This window comes from Ambystoma mexicanum, chromosome 3p (genome assembly GCF_040938575.1).
Source record: "Ambystoma mexicanum isolate Mex_15411 chromosome 3p, UKY_AmexF1_1, whole genome shotgun sequence".
Classification (NCBI taxonomy): Eukaryota; Metazoa; Chordata; class Amphibia; order Caudata; family Ambystomatidae; genus Ambystoma; species Ambystoma mexicanum.
Genome location: NC_090925.1, coordinates 855,669,066 through 855,687,138, shown reverse-complemented (window position 1 = coordinate 855,687,138; position 18,073 = coordinate 855,669,066). Strand labels below are relative to the sequence as shown.

The 18,073-nt window shown below is 44.2% G+C and overlaps 1 protein-coding gene across 5 annotated transcripts in view; it reads left to right on the top strand.

Annotated features, from left to right (window-relative positions):
• LOC138580998 (dual specificity protein phosphatase 14-like) overlaps positions 1 to 18,073 on the top strand; it is a 153,953-nt gene that overhangs the window by 118,620 nt on the left and 17,260 nt on the right. The window contains exon 1 of one of the 5 annotated variants that reach the window (XM_069651996.1): positions 1,222 to 1,560. The exons of 3 other annotated variants lie outside the window; for them this stretch is intronic. The gene's annotated coding sequence lies outside the window, so the exon portion shown is untranslated. Of the gene's footprint in view, positions 1 to 1,221; positions 1,565 to 18,073 lie in introns of those variants that run through there. One more of the 5 variants, XM_069651998.1, reaches the window with a different exon arrangement.

Here is an 18,073-nt window from a genome sequence, read left to right as displayed (position 1 = left end):
AATACTGTGCTCATTGGCCAGGATTGAAGACTGTGGCTAGTGGGCCCAACGCAACCTATAGGTGGAACATGTATACTGGCCATGGCCTAAGGGCATGGCTTGTGGGGCCTAAAGAAACCAATTGGTGCAATATGTACAGTGGCCACGGCAGCACTGGTCATGGCTAGTGGCCCTTGAATAAACTATGGTAATAAACTATAGTATAACAAAACCCTTGCAATTATGTGATATTTAGTTAAGGGACAGTTAAGGTGATCAGATTTAATGCAACAAAACCCATGAGAAATTCAGCAGATGTGGAAAGTGATTATCAGCTTCACTCTGCGTCCCACCTGTTGCAAAGCCCATGAGCACAAACAAAACAGATGGGATTCACAATGCCATACACAATTAGAAGCTGTCAAGATAGCTCAATGGGTTGAACGCTTGCTGCTGTGATCTGTGTGTGATCTGCAGGTCACGGGTTCAAATCCTGGTAAGGCGAACTCAGCCTTTCATCATTCTGAGGTCGATAAATGAGTACCAACTCCAGTTGGGTGACATTGTACGCATTTGTGTTCTATGTAAAGTGCTTAGGCATAAGTGGTATATAAATATCATTAGATCCTAGGGGTCATCAACAAAGGGACGCTGATTTAAGATGATCATCACTTCCCACATCCACGATCATCACTTCCCACATCCGCTGAATTTCATGTTTTTTGCGTTGTTAAATCTGATCACCTTAAACAAAGTTTTTTTCAGTGAATATATAAAAAATAGAGAGAACTGATCTGACGTCCATCTCTGTGTACTGAACTAGCATCCTACTGGAGCGCTCCATCACGCTTGTTATCTCTTTATCCGCCTATCAATTAATCTGCCTTTCTTGGAGATAGCCATCCATGTATCTAACTCACGGGCCATCTGCCTCACTGTCTTCAGCTTTCTATGGCAGTCTAATGTTTCTTAATGTCATCTGTCTGTTTCCGTCCATAGAGTAACCGAATGTCTACCCATCTTTTGCAGTATTGTATCTATTCATTTATCTAGCAGGCTATCTCCCATCGCACCCTCCCTCTCTCGGTTTCCGCTCCATCCCTGTCTTTAGTACTCGCCCACCCATCCGCTTCTGATGTATCAAAGGCCGAGATGCAGCCAGTGCGCCTACTGTGCCTTTAAGAGGCAGCGGGGCCAACCTCCTCCACCCACCAGCCCCATCCTTCCTCCTCACCCCTCCCCCTTCTCCATCAGTGATACTGCAAGGTCAGCCTACTAGCCGGGCCAGCCTCTCCAGCTGCACCGAGCGCCATGCTCTCACTGTAAAGTCCAGCCTCAAGAAAAGACCGGCACACAGAGGGGGGCGAGTGAGGCCGTTGCTCACCCACGGTGCCTCCGCATCCGGAGAATGAAGGGGATTTCAGTTCCCCGTTCAGCTTCTCTTCTTTGGGGCCCAATACGCGCTTCTCCCTCCGTTGCCGGAACACCTTTGCAGATGTGGGGTTTCGCCATTCGGTTCCAGTCATCAGATTGAGTCACCTGATCTCCCAGAAGTATCTAGAAGCCCTTGCTATGGGTGAGGTAGGTACGTACGTGAAGAAAAGTGCGGGCCTAATGGGCAAATCTAGTTCTTAAAATGAGGACGCTCTCTCTATAGGGAAGGGAGACATTGGGGGTGGACACCCCCCCCCCACATGGGTATTTGTGTAACGTGGATAAATAGGTACTGTGTCTGCCAAGCAGAGGTAGGCGCGGTGTGCAGTGTATTCACTGGGGATTATAGATGTGGCGTTTGCACTAGGGAGGGGGGTGTAGTGTGCATTTTCAGGAAAGTCCTGCATGTATGACATGTAGCCTGGGGCATGTGAAGGAAGGTGGAGTCTGTCCCCTGAAAAGGAGAAGCTGGCTGTGGGTTATGTCTCTTGGGGAGGAGACTGGTGTGTGGGCAGAAAGGATGAAATTGGTGTGCGATATCCCTGGACAATATGGTACAATATGTGATGCTCCCTCCAGATACTGCAGTTGTTTGATAGTGCAGGTGGATTTAGTTTGTAGTATCTTTGCATGAGGCGGTTGGAAGTTTGTGAGCTACCTCCCTGGGCTTGGTAGGGATAGGAGGTGTGAGCGTGTGTGTCCCAGTGGACTATGAGGTCTGGCGTCATGTGTATATGCCAGGGAAACAGTATTACGTGTGTCGCTGCCCTGAGTTAAGGATGATTGGGTTTGCTGTTGTGTGTGCCTGGAACAGGTTTTGTTGGGATTGGCATGTGGGCCCAATGTTGGTGTGCTGTGGTAAGTGCCTGGGACAGGCTGAAATTAATGTGCCATGGTATATGTAAAGGGCAAATGGCTGCAGTGATTGCCAGAGGTAGGTCGATTGGGTGTAGGGTGAGCCCAAGTCTGACGGAGGTGGACACAGTGTTGCTTCCCAGTGACGTTTGTGGAAGATATAGACCTGTCAGAAGGTTCCCAAGGCAGATAAATTGCTGTTGTCACAACGTCCGCACAACTGCCCCTCTTAAGGGAGGGATACACAATAGAGTACATCTGTGTACTTTCCCATCATTTCCTACCAAAATGGTTTACACTCACAATCTCGCATCAAAGAACGTAAATGTAAAACCTGCTTACAGGTTTGATTCGCATTCTAATGTTATCTAAATGCCGTGAAATATTCTAGACCACAAATGTATTACGCCATGTTGGTTATTTTAAAACGAGACCATTCACCATACCTGGCTTCTGCGCAGAGGATTTGTCCCCTTCACGTTTTTCTGATGCCTCCAGCATGGCTGAGCAATTTTGAAAGCTCTGCAACCCCTTCTCTGCTGTTCCCTGTTTATTTTGCAGCGACTGAGGATTTGTTCTGCAACCAAACTAGAATGGATGGGGGGATCTGCATTCCTCACATTGGTAGGCCACAGTTTCACTCAGTTTGAATGCAAACACCGCCCAGCTATTCACCAAGTCAGTTCTTGCCAGTGCACATGCTCCCTACTTTAACTCCCTACCCTTCTGTATCCCCTCTCTCCATGTCTTCTGAGTTTACCCCTATTAAGCTAGCCTTCTAATTGTGCCCTTCCAGCTGATTTGCCATCCCTTAAACCAAAAAGGCCTTTCTCAGCAAAATTACAGACCTTATCACAACAGCATGTGTCAACAACACAACTAACTTTATTCTCAGAGACCTCAACGTGGCCAGAAGTCAAGACGTCCAAAAACCAGAGATACCCTACACAAAGTGCTGAACATCATGGCAATTGAGAACCTCGCCACAGAACTAATCCACAACAAAGGCAACACATTAAAACTAGTATTCACCACCTCCCCAGCCATCAAATGTGTTTCCCCCTACCTTTGGACTGGACAGACCACACAGCCTTAAACACCCTGCTTCACTACACACACACATCTCCTCCATTGGGGCCATACAAAACCAAACAAGACTCCTTCACTGCTCCAAGTACTTTTCCTTGGATGCACTGCAAGAAAACCTAATCGCCTTGGCCTCCGCATCCAAGCCCTCAAAGAATGTCAACATTCCGCGCAGCACACAGAACTGTATCCTAAACAAGTCCACCAACACCCACGTGTCACTGTAACTCAAAAGACAAGCCCTACATAAATCTTGGTAAACACTGGAACTCACCGTTAGCAAATGCTCCATCTGCAGCCAAAGGTCTGACGAAAATTCCACCAACAAGAAGACCTCATTACTCTAACATCCTTCCATTTAGCACACAGGACACTTCTCAGCAAAGCAATCAATTACTCAGCAATCCTTATGGAAGCATCCAACAATAGCAGAGCAATCTTCCCAGCTGTGAAGCATTGCATCAGTCCTTAGCCAGATTCTGCAATATTGCAACCCACAACACAACACATGGACTGCTCCAAACACATTGTAAATGTCCCATCCATAGCAGCTCACAACATATCAATAGGGATCTGGTTTCAGGACAATTAGTACTTACCCGAGAAGACTGGACTAAAACTCTAACATGTTTTAAACTTCCCAAAAACAAAAAAAGAACCTGGGCCTCCTTTAATGTTAAGGTCACCACAAGACAAGCCAGTAAATGGCTACTCAACACCACATTACACAAAGCACCTTCACAGACGCACCAAAAAAATGTCAGATTCTCCCCCTGATGAAGGAACCTACATTCCACGTGGACGACTTGGCCGCCTCTTGCTCCAACACCAATCTCCCCAACCTGAGCAAAGTGATCCAGAAGGCTGTCACCATCCAGTTGCACAAAAGGATAACTCGTCACCATCTCCTTCAGAACTACCAATCCAGATCCCAACCATGATGCAACAAAGAGACTGCTACCGTAGAAGTTATCAAGGATTCTCTTCTCATCCTATATGAAGGGAACCTCTACCTACTCAACCTCTCAAACCCTTATGATTCTGTTTGATCAAGAAGCCCTTCCCAACATCTTTACCATGTGCATGTTTTTTTGACAGAACAGTTCTGCAGTGGTTTCCTCTCCAACCGCTTCAACAGGGGCCAACTTGTCTAGATGGGCTCAACAGATCCAATCACCTCCAGAATTCAGGCTCCACCCTGTCCCTTCAAACTATGCAAGGAAACTCTTAGGGAGCTCCTCACCAGCACCAACATAAAGCTACCCCAATATATAGATTGCCTTACCTAAAGATCAATTGCATCAACAACATCCATCTACTCAAGCACTCTGTCTCTCCTTCAAGCATAGATGTCAAGGGCCAGCGTGAAGCTCAACCCAACAAAGACCAAATACATTCTCTTAGAAAACCCCACTAATCCTGTCCCAAGTCCTAAACTGACTGATGAAATGCATAGCTTGACTCAATCAATCCGCAACTCTCGTCCAGCGAAAACTCTTTTGGCTTTACCATAACCTGTGATCTGTCATTCAAAGCATAAATCACCAAGAAGACCCAAGCACCATGGAACTATCTAACACTGCAAAGCCAAACCCATCAACCCTGCCCCACGTTTCAGAACTGTTGTCCAATCCCTGGTTAAGTACCACCTGCACAGTAGCAACATCCTATATGAAGGAGCCCCAGCTGCCACTTTGGCCCTTCTAAAAGCCGGCCAGCACGCCTCATCACAGGGCTAAAAATATTCAACCACATCACCCGCTTTTGTCAAAGACTGCTCTGGCTACCACTTCAAGCATGAAACATATTCATCTTATCCTGCATCATCTACAAAGCAGTCACAACTAAAACACCACTCTACCTAACCAAGAAACTCACCATCTCTGGAGGCCACTGCACCACAAGAAGCCATGGCATTGCCAGACTGGAAACAAAACATAGCAAGGGGGGGAACAAAACGAGGAGACTGGCTTTTATTGCTGAGCACCCTATTTCTGGAGCAAGGTATCAACAGATTACTCTGGCACCCTCCTTCCCACATTTCGGAAAGGATCTGAAGTCCCTACTGGCCAAAGAAAATATTGCTGATCGCTCCACTTAACCATACTTCTCCCCACCCAGAGCAGCATCCCTCTTGCTCTACTGCACATCCCAGCTAGCTCTGCTACCGTTGCACCCTGTGTGTGTACGCCTATGTGATTCCCCCATGACCGCGCTCCATTGCTTTCCAGCAAGGCTCGCACTTCGTAATTTCTATACATGGGTATATACACATCCATAATGCTGTACCATCTTACTGTATCCCCCTGATGTACAAAACCTCTTTGCTTCACAGTATATAATACACAGCACATACTCGACAAAGAACAGTGGTTATCACCCATGCGCTTGGCAACCTAAAATGGAGTTAGAATGAACTACAAACATTTCAGAGCTGGTGCCAAAAACAGACCGCTTCTCTGATAAGCTCCTGGTAGTCTTTCTCAAGTATCCAATCGCAAACTGAGATGTTTCCACTATTTGATGTCTTTTTCAGTCATGGTTGCACCTGCCCGTCTTTTGTACATCGAAGGAGGCAAAAGAGAGATGCCGGCATTCAATAATGGATAGTCTTATAGGGTACTTATGGCCCATGTGCGACTGATTGCATATAGTATCTCCAGGTAGCTCAACATTGATGTGATGTGCCAAACACAGTAGATCCTGGGTCCCTCGCAGTGCCCACAGATGAGCCAGACCCTCCTAGTCACTCGCACACTGACGGGGATACATGAGTTTCCCCGCACACGTCCTTAATACAAAAAAGGCTCTCACAGGGTTAAAGGGGAGGGAAGGATACGCAGTATGTTAGGTCATGTTATGTTGATTTATACCGCGGACTGCTTCCACCCAGGGGCAGTCTCCAGGCGCTCGTATCTTTGACACTCGCAATTCAGTTATCTAGTACAACTCCCCTGCTTAGCCCTTGGGTGTGTTTGGAATGAGGCTGGATAGAAAATAAAGAAGGGCCTCCAAAGGTTAGGGTGGGAGAATTGGTTTTCACAAAGGGGAAGTCTGTAAGTATCGTAATATACCATCCTTTGCCACAACTCAGCACCCAGAATGCACAACTGCCCTGCCTTCCAGTCCAGAAATAGAACCTATGCGATCACTGCGCCACCCGTAACTGCACTGGCGAAAATGTCGACACCAATTACGGTGCAGTGATCAAATAGATCACTTTATAGGCGTCTCCCAGCCTGCAATTCCTTAACCGAGCCCCCCCCCCCCCACATCACTTACCTTTGCGGCACACACTTCTGTGTGCACTGCTGACCCCTTGCTATCCCTGCAGAATCGGTTCCTCCCACTTACGTGGGTCGTAGCTGATGCCGCAGGATGCGCTTTTTTACTTCGCTTACCACAATGGTAAGCGGGGGACACACCCACTTCGCGTTACCGTGCCCCAAGGAGAGCCTGGGACACCCCCGCTAGGCTTGGGTGCAGTAATGGGAGTCGGTATTTTGCACCCCCCCAAAGTCGCAGTGACTGCGGGGGTGCACAAATGAGGGTGGCATTTTGTACGATTCACAAAAATACAGTCGGTATATACCATGGATGAAATTGGCCAGCAGGAGGCTAATGCGCTTACTCTAGATGGGTGTACAGAGAAGATATTTACAGGAAAAAGGCATTTCCTGCCTTCCTCCACAGCCACTGCATTATAGTGAGGGTTGTCAGGATTGCCTGTGTGGTGCGGACCCCTGGTGCCAGAAACCCCTAACCACTTAGACTGGTTAACTCAGACGTTGTACCTTTAAATTTTAGTATTGGCTGCAGCTGTGGGCATTTTGGCTATATGAAAAAGGGGCATGAAAAGCTGGGCTACATTTGGAACTTTACCACTACAAAGCCCTAGCCTGGTAAGATGTTGTTACATCGCCAGGCTTTTTTTTTCGCAGAGTTTTTTGCAGCACATTTTTGGCTAAAAAAACATCGAAAAATATGGGGGTTGGTTTGGTAAGGGGATATAAGTGGTAGGGGGTCTGTGGGGACTAGGGACTATATAGTAGGGAAGCAGGGTTTTGGTGGACCCCCCAAATATATATATATATACATACCCCTAGCCTTGCCACATTTCAAATACCATCTTGAATGTTGGCAGCATAAAGGAACAGTCATTGGCAAAGCCAATGGTTTTTACTTTTCTGTAGGCATGGGATAGGCATTTTCCAAGCACTGCCATAATGGTACTAGCTGTCCATAAAATGGCAACAACTGGAAAATGGTGTGTGTATCCAGACATATAATGTCAGTGCCTGGCAAATGCCCATCTAATAACTATACACAAGTCAAAACTGTTGGTTTTGCCACAGCCTGTTTTTAACAGGACTTCAGTTCAAGGCGACACACGTATTGCTTATAAAGCAAGTGGCTGAACGCACACTTGGTTAAGACATTTTTAGTACACTAGGAGCCGATTTGCAGCACCAATGAAGCCATTAACACTCAAAATACCGCGTAGAAATAACACTGGCAGGCCCTAGACAACACAGTCTGATGTTATTGCATAATAGAGACAGCACAAAGAAATCCCAGGAGAGTGTGGGTTTGGTGGGGAGGGGCAACAAATCAGTGGGAATGGCCACAGGAATTAGCATGACCATGGATGGTCAATGGGTGGTGTGGCAAGTTGGAAGAAGGAGTCTGATGCATGGAGGACATGTTACCTTTCTTTAATGAAAGTGTAAGAAAAAGACCCATCTTTTCCCTTTACGAAAGGGATCGCCCTACCTATCTAAATTAGCTAAAGGCACTTGTCTGTAGTCAGGAAGTCAAAAAGTATAGTTTGTCCACAGTCCTGTAGGACCAAGGCAATCCTGACCCAAGGCATAAAATAAGCGGTGTCGCATAGCAATTTGCTATGCAATTCTGTAGGTTTGCTATTCAAATGGACACTTGTGTAGCAAAGTTAGCTATTTAAGTTGCCCTCTTCAATGAAAGCACAGCTCGCCCTACATTCCGCTTACCCTCAGTGCTCTCTTCACCCTCTTTTCTCTGTTCACTTCAAGTGCTAATAAGTGCAGCAGTAATCGTCTCCTCCACTGAGTGCCAAAGGCATGTGTGGGAGTGCCAGGCAGACATTTATTTTCTTTTATAAAAAAAAAAAGCAATCCAGAAGTAATCAGGACGATATTTTTATTAAGCTTTCTATATCCTGTCTGGCAAAAAGATGCATGTGTCAACTTTATATATTTTTTAAAAGATAGTTGTGCAATTCCATTCATAAAATGTAAGTTGTTACATAATGCATAATTACAGTATTGCTACTGTAAAACACTGCATCATCTCCATGCTTTACAGTAATGTTTAGGTTAGTGTATCTAAATATCATAGTGTCAACTATATTTCATTTTGTTGGGAAAGATGCATCATATTGACGAGTTAACACTTTTGAAAATGTACATGATCAAATACTTTTGATGACAAAACTTGTTCTGTAACCTGCAGGTTGCATACATCTTGCAACTGGTGCTCAACCCATGAGCGAACCTATGCTCCTTGACATTCTATATTAACATCCTGTTGCTTTATACCAGGTACCCTGAAAGTGAGATGACCACAAACTACAATATTGATAATCAATACACAAAGCGAACTAGATGCTCATGCAAAGTCGTGATCAGTAGTCCATCCAGTCTGTACATCTACAGATCTACTGCAATACCAAACACTGTAGTTAGCCTCAAGAGCTCTCGCGTTGCTTTATGCTTAGGATTGTATTATAACTTAACACCTGTGGGAGACAACTGGCCAAACAGTTTTCAGGGCCTTTATCATAGCTATTTGTGTCCATTTATGCAGCTAACCTATGGCTCGCAAAGTCTTTTCGCCCACTCGCATAGTCTTATTTAACATTTACTTTGTTTGCAGTAAATATGAAGTCAAAGTTGTCACTGTGCATGGATGGCCTCTGAGGGGGGCAGCAGTGTGCCAAACAAAGGGGGTTTGCAGTAACATGCGCCATTCTACAGAAATTCCATTTTAAAATGTGTTGTCCTCCATTCTTATGGGTCGAGTGCATTTCTCTTAGGCTGAATAGGTAAACTAATTTACCCGACCTGTAGGTCTAGCTGAAATTTAAAGAATTGGCAAGACCCGACTCTTTTCACTAATGTCTTATTTCAGAAGTACTCATAACTGCTGTATTGTTGCTCATTTCATATCTTGGGTGCAAATAACATCTTGTGACATTAACATTAGCAAACTCTACTAATCAATTTTTGAAAACATATTTATGCCTTGCTGAACCTTCTCTTTTTGCCACCCTTTTACACCACAGGATCTTAGCTATGCATTTACAGATTGTGTACTGTGCCACCCATTCCTAATGTCCATTTATCTCCAGAAGGAAGAAATAGAACAGGATCTATACACAATAAAAACCACAACACACTTTCACAGTCCAGCACTTTTATATTAAAACTCATTAGAAAGAACAGATAGGCAATCAAACCAGTTCATTTTTGGTAGACATGGAAACGTTTGTAGTAAGCGTTTGCATTGGAACACACACTCTATATCAATAAGTACTTTGCATTGAGCATGCATAGTAATTCATAAGTATGTGATTTTCCGTCTAACCTGAGACATCTAACCTGAGACATCCTAACTGGCACTCTTTGACAATGAAAGCCATACGATATGAATATAATTTCAGCTTTAATTATTCCCCTACCCTTACCCAACGTTCAATCAGTAGCACGATTATGAGTTTAGGAGATTATGGAATTATGCCCCCCTCTGCTTGAATGACCCCCAGCTAATACTTTGGATTCTGGCTACTTTGTTAATCCTTTGGTACCATAAGGATTACAAAAATTCTGTGCCCAGTCTGACACTTTGCCAATTAAAATACCCTGCAGAAGGGGTCCTAATTGATTGTTGACCTATTTATACTCACTCTGGACATGATTACTGGGCTCTCTGCCTTTTCAGGAGGATCTGCCTCTGCCCATGACACACCTGGGCCTTCTTACAGTCAAGTACAACTCTGCCCATTTCTGCCAGGAAACTGCCCCAGATTTGGATCATCACATTCAAGGAACACCTTCTGTGGCTACACCGCAGTCCAGCGCAGACAAAAAAACCTCACCAGAGACAGCTACGTGGCACAGCCTCCTCTCTCACCAGGAAACTAGAAGACACTGCCTCCTCCTTTTTAAACCTCTCAGTGAAACCCACCTCTTATCCTATGCTTCTGTACATTTTCTTTATCATTTCTTTACGATTTCTCCTCCCTGCGTCTATGCCGTCATCTGTCACACCACGTGCCAAAACCTTCCAGCACCCATCCTACTCCCTCTGATTCCACTCGTGTAATTTTCCAGCCCCTGGCTTGAATGACCTTTGGACATTATTCTGCACAGCACAACCTCTCAACAATGTTGCATTTTATTCTTCCCTCCTCTTTTCCTTTACCGCCCAATGAACGTTTATTCTCAAGGACCACTGCGCTTTCTGCCTTGGAAAGCGCTGCTGGCTCAGCTTTCAATTTTGCATTATTTTCTCAAACTGACAATGTTAGGGTGCCTGGTGCTATCAGCATTTCTGCGGCCTAAGAAACATAGCTCACTCTATTCCATTACTATGTGTTAGTAAGCAATGTCACTCCCATGGTCATCCCCAATACTAAGTATTAGTATCAGTATACCAAATCACACACAAAATATCACAAATCCTTTATCTCATAACCTCTCCTGCAGTCCCAAACCTAACTCTACCCCACCCTACCACTAATATAAATAATTCAAAATAAGGCAAGAGAATGTCTCTTCTTGTCTTCTTCCCAGCGGCTTTCACTTTAAGGCTGTATCTTCCCTCCTGTGGTTGATACACAAATGCCTCTGTCTCGAATAAAGGATTCTTTAAGTAACCTTCCCATATAGTCTCTGGATTGTGGGCCTTGCATTCTCTTGAATGCCTGCTTTATGACAATTTTCCTTGAAATAGTTTCTCACACTCTTGTCTTTACTTACGTCTATTATATTCCTGAGGGTTAACAAACCCTATGTTTTATAGGACCTTATCCAAATGATGAATCCCCTCCCTCCTGCGTTCTTGGTATTGGATTCCCACTTTTATGATTCTGTTCCCTTGACAGTCTGAGTTCACAATACTTGTTGCACTTCTTTGCAGTGGGAGCGTCTCCCTTCTTCCCAGCGTATTTGCTTCCACTTTCAATCTATTTCCCAAACAGCGTTGTTCGTCACACTCTGATTGCTTTTAGATATCTCTAATTCTGCTCAATTAGAGTTCAGGTTTCATACTTGTGACTTTGAGAGTTTTCCCCCCCTAACACACTGCCGCCGCCACGTCCCACCTCTCCACGCACTCTGGAATTGTACTTTTCGGTTGCTCTTCTCAGTGCCTAGTTTCACGGGTGTAGCGTTCTCGGCTCCTTTGGCTAAGGATGCCGTTTACGGACGCAGGCTGCAAGGAGCTGGCAGTACTCCCTTCTCCGGTGGTCTCTGTGTCATTCGTGGGGCGTCTCACCCACCACAAAGCAGCCATGGTCACGCCACCACCTTGCACGCATCTTGGGTCACCATTCGGGCAACTGTTCTCCCGTTGCAGGATTCGTCGGTTCTCTGGCATCAAACTCTGGCGTTCCTCACCTTTCCGAAGGTTGCGGGCTCCGTGACTTCGTTTTGCTCTGCCTCGCCATGGCATAATCATGTACGGGGGATTCCCCTGCGTACCATACTCTCTCCTCACAAGAGCTACTCGTCCCAGTTATATACATGTCTCTTTTTAAAGAGACATCTCATTTTCCGTGGTATGGCTGTTTTTTTCCTACATTGCCTGAAGCTAAACATAAGGATGACAGACTGGTCTTTATAGCAGGTCATCCCATATATGCAGATAGGGTATTTGGTCTAGGGAATTCCTCCTCGGAATGGAAATATTTGTCCCCTGAGGGGGAGCTACTTCATTGAGGTCCCAAGTGCCCAGATCCCTACGGAGGGTCTTGTGGAGCAGGCTCACCGCCCTAGCCTTAAAGTGGGTGGCTCCCCTTTATAGGGGATTTGGTTGATAGTGGATGTGGGTAAACTGGATACGTTCATGACGGATTCATATCACTAGTTAGCATGGAAGTGATTGAACCACAAAACAATAGAGCGCCTGTACAATTAGAGTCGGTGCCCATACAGGAAAATACTTTTTTTTTTAATCGTATAATGCAAAGGATAAGATTGGTGTTTTTTTTATACTGTGCTGAACAGTTCTTTGAAACAGGCTCATTTGATTGGGTTGCTACCCTTGGTCCTGGTTCCAGGCATTGAAGGTTTTTTAGAGAAAGCAGTGGTGGGTATTTTGTGTGTGCTATTAATAGTTTGGAGGACTGCTAAGGGGCTGTTCTGCTCGTGGTATTTAGTAAGAGGAAGTAACATTCGTGGGGGTGGGCTGTTAAATGTTGATTTTAAGAGTATGCATTATTTCTATTCCGTATGAAACACTGCATTTGTTGTTTTTGTTGTGAACATTAATATTCGCACTCCGGGAAGGGTGCTCAGCCAATCAAGTGGCTGCAAATGCGGTCGAGAACACAGTGTACTGCCTGCATTTTCCAGCCACCCGAGGCCCTTCCCTAGGTGGCACCATCTTTATTGGAGGGAGGCAATAGGGCACCTCTCCCTGTTGGCTCGTGACCCCCCACCCTCTCTCCACCCCTCAGACAACCCAAACCCTTCTGCCATACCCCTCCCTGCTTAACTGCTTGGCTGTATCGTTGCGCTTCAGTCCAAATGTTCCCTTCTGTCCTTGGCTCCCAACAAGTTAATAGAAAAGGGACCTTTCGTATTTACTATGATGGGGGCACTCTGTTTTTTTGTTTTTGTTTTAATGGGAGATGGGGCTTACACAATACGCACATAACCTGGTTCTCCCATGAATATAAAAAAACGATTTGCGCCCCAGAGGGCGTTCTGGGATGTGAATAGCAATCACCCCCTTGTCGGGGGGAAGGGAGGGATACATGGCTGGTTAATGGCCCAAAAGCCTTGCACAGGCTAGGTCTGGCAGGCTGTTACCGGCCATGTATGTCCCCCGACGTGGGAGTGATAGCCGTATTTAAGTCTATGGCTGCCTCTCTATGTGGTTATAGAATGTGATGAATTGGGAGCCTCATACGTAAACATGTATGATGCTCTCAAACCACCATGGCTGCTATTATATCAAGCATTGGCTTTGGCCAAAGCAGGTTACTTTTTTTTGTAAAGCCCCAATAGTACAAAAGAACGTCTAAGCCTCTGCATTCGCAAAGTCAGACGATTGGGTTTACCAATACATCAATAGAACACTATCACAAATGGTTGCCAATGGATGTTTTTCATGCTTCTTTTTTTTTTTTTTAAAGAGATCACACTCACTAGATACTTTTTCACATTCTTGCCCCCCTTTTTTTAATTAGCATTTTTGGTTTTGCATTTGAAAACCTTAAGCTTTAACAAAAATACAATTTAATTGTTTAAAAAAAATTCAAAATCAACATACACTTAGGAAGCAGGAAAAGCACAAAAAAGCAGTGTCAAAGAAATATAATGCAGCTTTAAAGGAGAGAAATATCAGCTACTCCAGTTTCTGCTATATCTTCTGTCTGCATAAATACTTCTTTCAAACATCCAAGAACGGCTATAATCATAGAGTTAATCTCCCCTTGAATGATAGCTGCCCACCATCATGTAGCAATTCTAGCTGTATATTTGCCAAACCATCTATTTCTCTGACTGTTTAAAGTGGTGCAGAACATGATTAGATGCTGCAAGGTTTCCTTTTGTTCTTTGCACCACCTCATACATAGTTTCTCAAGTCTTTAGCTTTCCTTGATTCCAATACCTCTGGTGGGTACCAAATTCATCATCAGTCTCATGAATACATTTCTGTGCATTTTACAAGGAAATTTTGTCAGGTACTCCTGTGGGTATCCTCTTGCCCTATGGCTTGGAACCTTCTGGCCATACAGTTTTAAAGTTTGAACATTCTCTCTCGTATAAATCCAATCTAAGTCCAGCAGTTTACTTTTGACTTTAGTAGGATTTGTCAATGGGCTTTCTTCCGTAGTACTCCATTCAGCCAGAATGCTCAAGCAGTGCTTTTTCAAAATGTTTAGCGTCTGGTCCGAATTATCTCGGAGTTCAACACTTAATGGCCGCCCTCCCGGTTTTTCAAAGAGCATTTATGGAAAAAAAGCCAGTGCTTTCCATTGCACAATAGCCCAGAGTGAATTCAGCCCCAGTTCTTCTCGTATTAAATCAATGGGGATGCAAGTCGGAAGAGACAACACCTTTCTCCAATATATACCTTCCAGTTTTGGCCACAGATCCGTAGAAAGTAATATTATCGATTCTGAACCATATGTTATAATGGGTATGACCTTCATTTTGTAAAATTGAATAACTGGTTGTAATGTAAACTTACAAAATCTCCTAGAAATTATTCTTGCTTGCAAAGTAAGATTTATAATTTTTATTCTTAATCTCGTCTCCTGGGGTGCTTCTACCATGCTGTTATTGATGCAAACCCACCAAGTACATGAGGCTTATAACTACTGCGATGTTCACCCCTTTGAGAAACCATGCTTGTTTCCCTGATGGTTTGGTGGCATTTTTCCCAGAAAATGTTAGAATTTCTGATTTTGTAACGTTTACTTTTAAACCATTTTCATCCAGGTAGTTAGCTAAAACATCCAAAGGTCTTTGTAAACCTACTTGAGTTTGATCAAGCAAGATTAGGTCGTCTGCATATAGCAGACGACCCACAGCAGTTCCTGCTATTCCTGGAGGGAATATTCTGGTTTTATCAGACGCTAGAGGTATATCAGAGATGGATTGATTAAACAACGTCGGAGCTAATCTACAGCCCTGTTTTAATCCCAGTGTTGTTACTATTGGGTCCATAAAATTACCTCTTTTGTCCAATTTCACACGCATGGTGGCGTTTGTGTGTAGAACGTGAGCCAGATGGACCTCAGCCAGCCCATAGGACTGGGGGTCTCCAAACAGCCCTTTAAGATGAGCAGCAGCACCCTTGAGATGGATGGGGATGCAGATTCATACTCTTGCATCAAATAATAATGACAACTCAATAATTTGGTAAAGGGAGTCCGTTTAATGACAAGTATAAAAAAACGGGCAGTGCAATGAACATCAGTAACTGCTTGATCTTCCTTCTTGCTTAAACTCCAATTAATTTCGGAAAAAAACATAATAGTTATACCAAAAATTCGTCATCACTGACGTGTCATTCTTAAAACTTAGCATGCAACTGGATTGGTTATAGGAAGGTAACTTTAATATAGGTACTATATATGTATATGGTAACGGGGAGAGGGGATTGGATAAACAATGTCAGGTGGGGCAACTAAGCCCTTCCTTCAAAAATGGCTACTGTAAACATCACTAAAAGTACAAATAACTATAGGTTCTACTAACTATAGGACCCTAGATTACACGGTCCACTATGATTGGGTTGGCATCAACCCCACTCACACTTTTCCACTTGCGCTTAGCAGCTTGCAGAAAGCCAGCGAGGTGCAGGGAGTTAGTCTGCACCCCAGCTTTCCTTCAATTATGTTACAATCAATCATCAACTCAATTGTCATGTGTCAATTATTTCCTTGTAGTTTGGCCTCGAGTCTGCTTTTTGGTCTGGGAAAGTTAAGGAGTATGGGTATGGCAAGGATTCATGCGTAGGTGTGAAAGTCTTATCCCTTTCTGCCTACCTGGTCACGTGATCCAGACACCGTGAAATCGGCCTCTTCATGCAATTTCGTGTATTTGATTTAATTCTGCCAGTCGTCTACCATCTGTGGCTTATCTTGACCTTTCTGAACAGGATACTCTGTTCTTTTTTTTCTCTTTAATTATATCCAGTGTTGGCCTATTCCAGCTGATACGACCATGGCTTCTTGGCATGGTTACTTTCAGCTGAGTTTCTCTCTGCCTTAATTCTCGATTTGTTTTCTGCAGCACTCTTCCTGAGACCTTTAGTAACCTCTGTTCAATTCTGCTTGTGTGCGTAGTGGAAGTAGACTTATACAAAGTGCCTTTTGAGGTAGATATATGTATAGATGGTGCTTGCCGCAATCTATTTCACTACTAAGCATAAGCAACCCTTCCAAACTCTTCGGAGTTGGTACCTCACTAAGTTCGCATGCTCTTGCGGTTTCCTGCATCTGTACACGTTTAAACTGGCTGAATATCTTCATGGCTTGGCTTACCTCGTTATTCAGTTGCGCACATGAAAAAAAGTGTGTGCACGAAAGCTAACCATTCCCACACTCAGGGAAAAATAATTGGAGGGAACATTGGTCTAATCTGAAGATTTAGTTTGGCATGGAGGGGGGCAGGTTAGGGAAGGTTGGGGTGTGACAGCCAACAGGCTTTACCCTACATGATTGTTCTTATCCCCAGAGGGGGGTGGAGGGAGTCCCTGCCCATGAGGTCCTCCCATATTAAACCACCTCTGGGGGGACTATTGAGTAGTGGCCGTACCTCCCTATCCTCATGGAAAGGGGCTCCCCCTTGGGGAGAAGTGACTATGCCTGGCAAATCGTCACAGTAGGTCCTGCTTTAGTCTCCAGCTTAGGTTTGATGTTACTGCTTGGTAGAGCTAGCTCAGACATCCCAGGATAATGTGTGATATGTGGGGAAGGGGCAGGTAGTGGGTGGGAATGGCTATAGGGATTAAGATGGACATGGGTGGGTAAATAAACAACACACAAGCTGAATGTCCCTCCACATCATCTAACTCCTAGCTGTACTTCAGTGCAATAGTTTGGACATATAGGTTGTGCTTGAGTGCCACTTAACGGCCCCAACTAAAAAGTCTGTACAACTGTCAACAATTGTTTAAAAAAGGTTGACTTTTGGAAGTTGACCATAAGACTAACACAACCCAGAACTTGACACTCTCTCATTATCCTTAGCTTATTTTGTATGCCAGCCATTGGATTGCACTCATTCAGAAGCTACAGTGATATGATATGTCTTTTATAATGCGCTGTACACAAGTGTTTCTTTCTAGTGCATAAGGTAAATCCCAAGTACTTTATATTTTTTATAATTCAGTTAAAAAAACAGACATTCACTGTTTAGTTCAGTTCTCCAACAAATGCTATCCTTCGCCCTGGATCCAGGCTCTTTTTATTACAACTCTAGAAGGCCTTAATCAGTTGAGAAACATCTTACCGATTAACCTTTACTGGCACCCGATGGGGAACAAGGATGAGGCTTACGTCAAAACATTATTGGACATTGACAATGTCAGGGAATCGACACTTTTTTTGAAACCCTTATCTGTGGCGACCTACACATTCATTGTTTTGACGAGAAAGAAAAAATCATACCTAGTGGATCTATAACCTCCTCACTTCAGGTAGTGAGAGGAGGTATCTGGAGAGACGAGATAAAGACATATCCATATAGCCAATGGCCATATTCAGGGGGATATTCCAGCTAACCCCTAATCTCTCTGCTTCAGAGAATCTGTTTGGTATCTGTTAGGATCAAGTCTTCGGATAGGAGTGATGAGATATTGACCACCTGTATTGGTAACTGGCCATATACGATCCAGAATAAAACAAAGCTGAATTTATATATACACAATCTGGGCATAACAGACTTGCAATTGAAGATAAAACCGAGACTAAGGATCCAGGGACATGCAGACTGGAGGC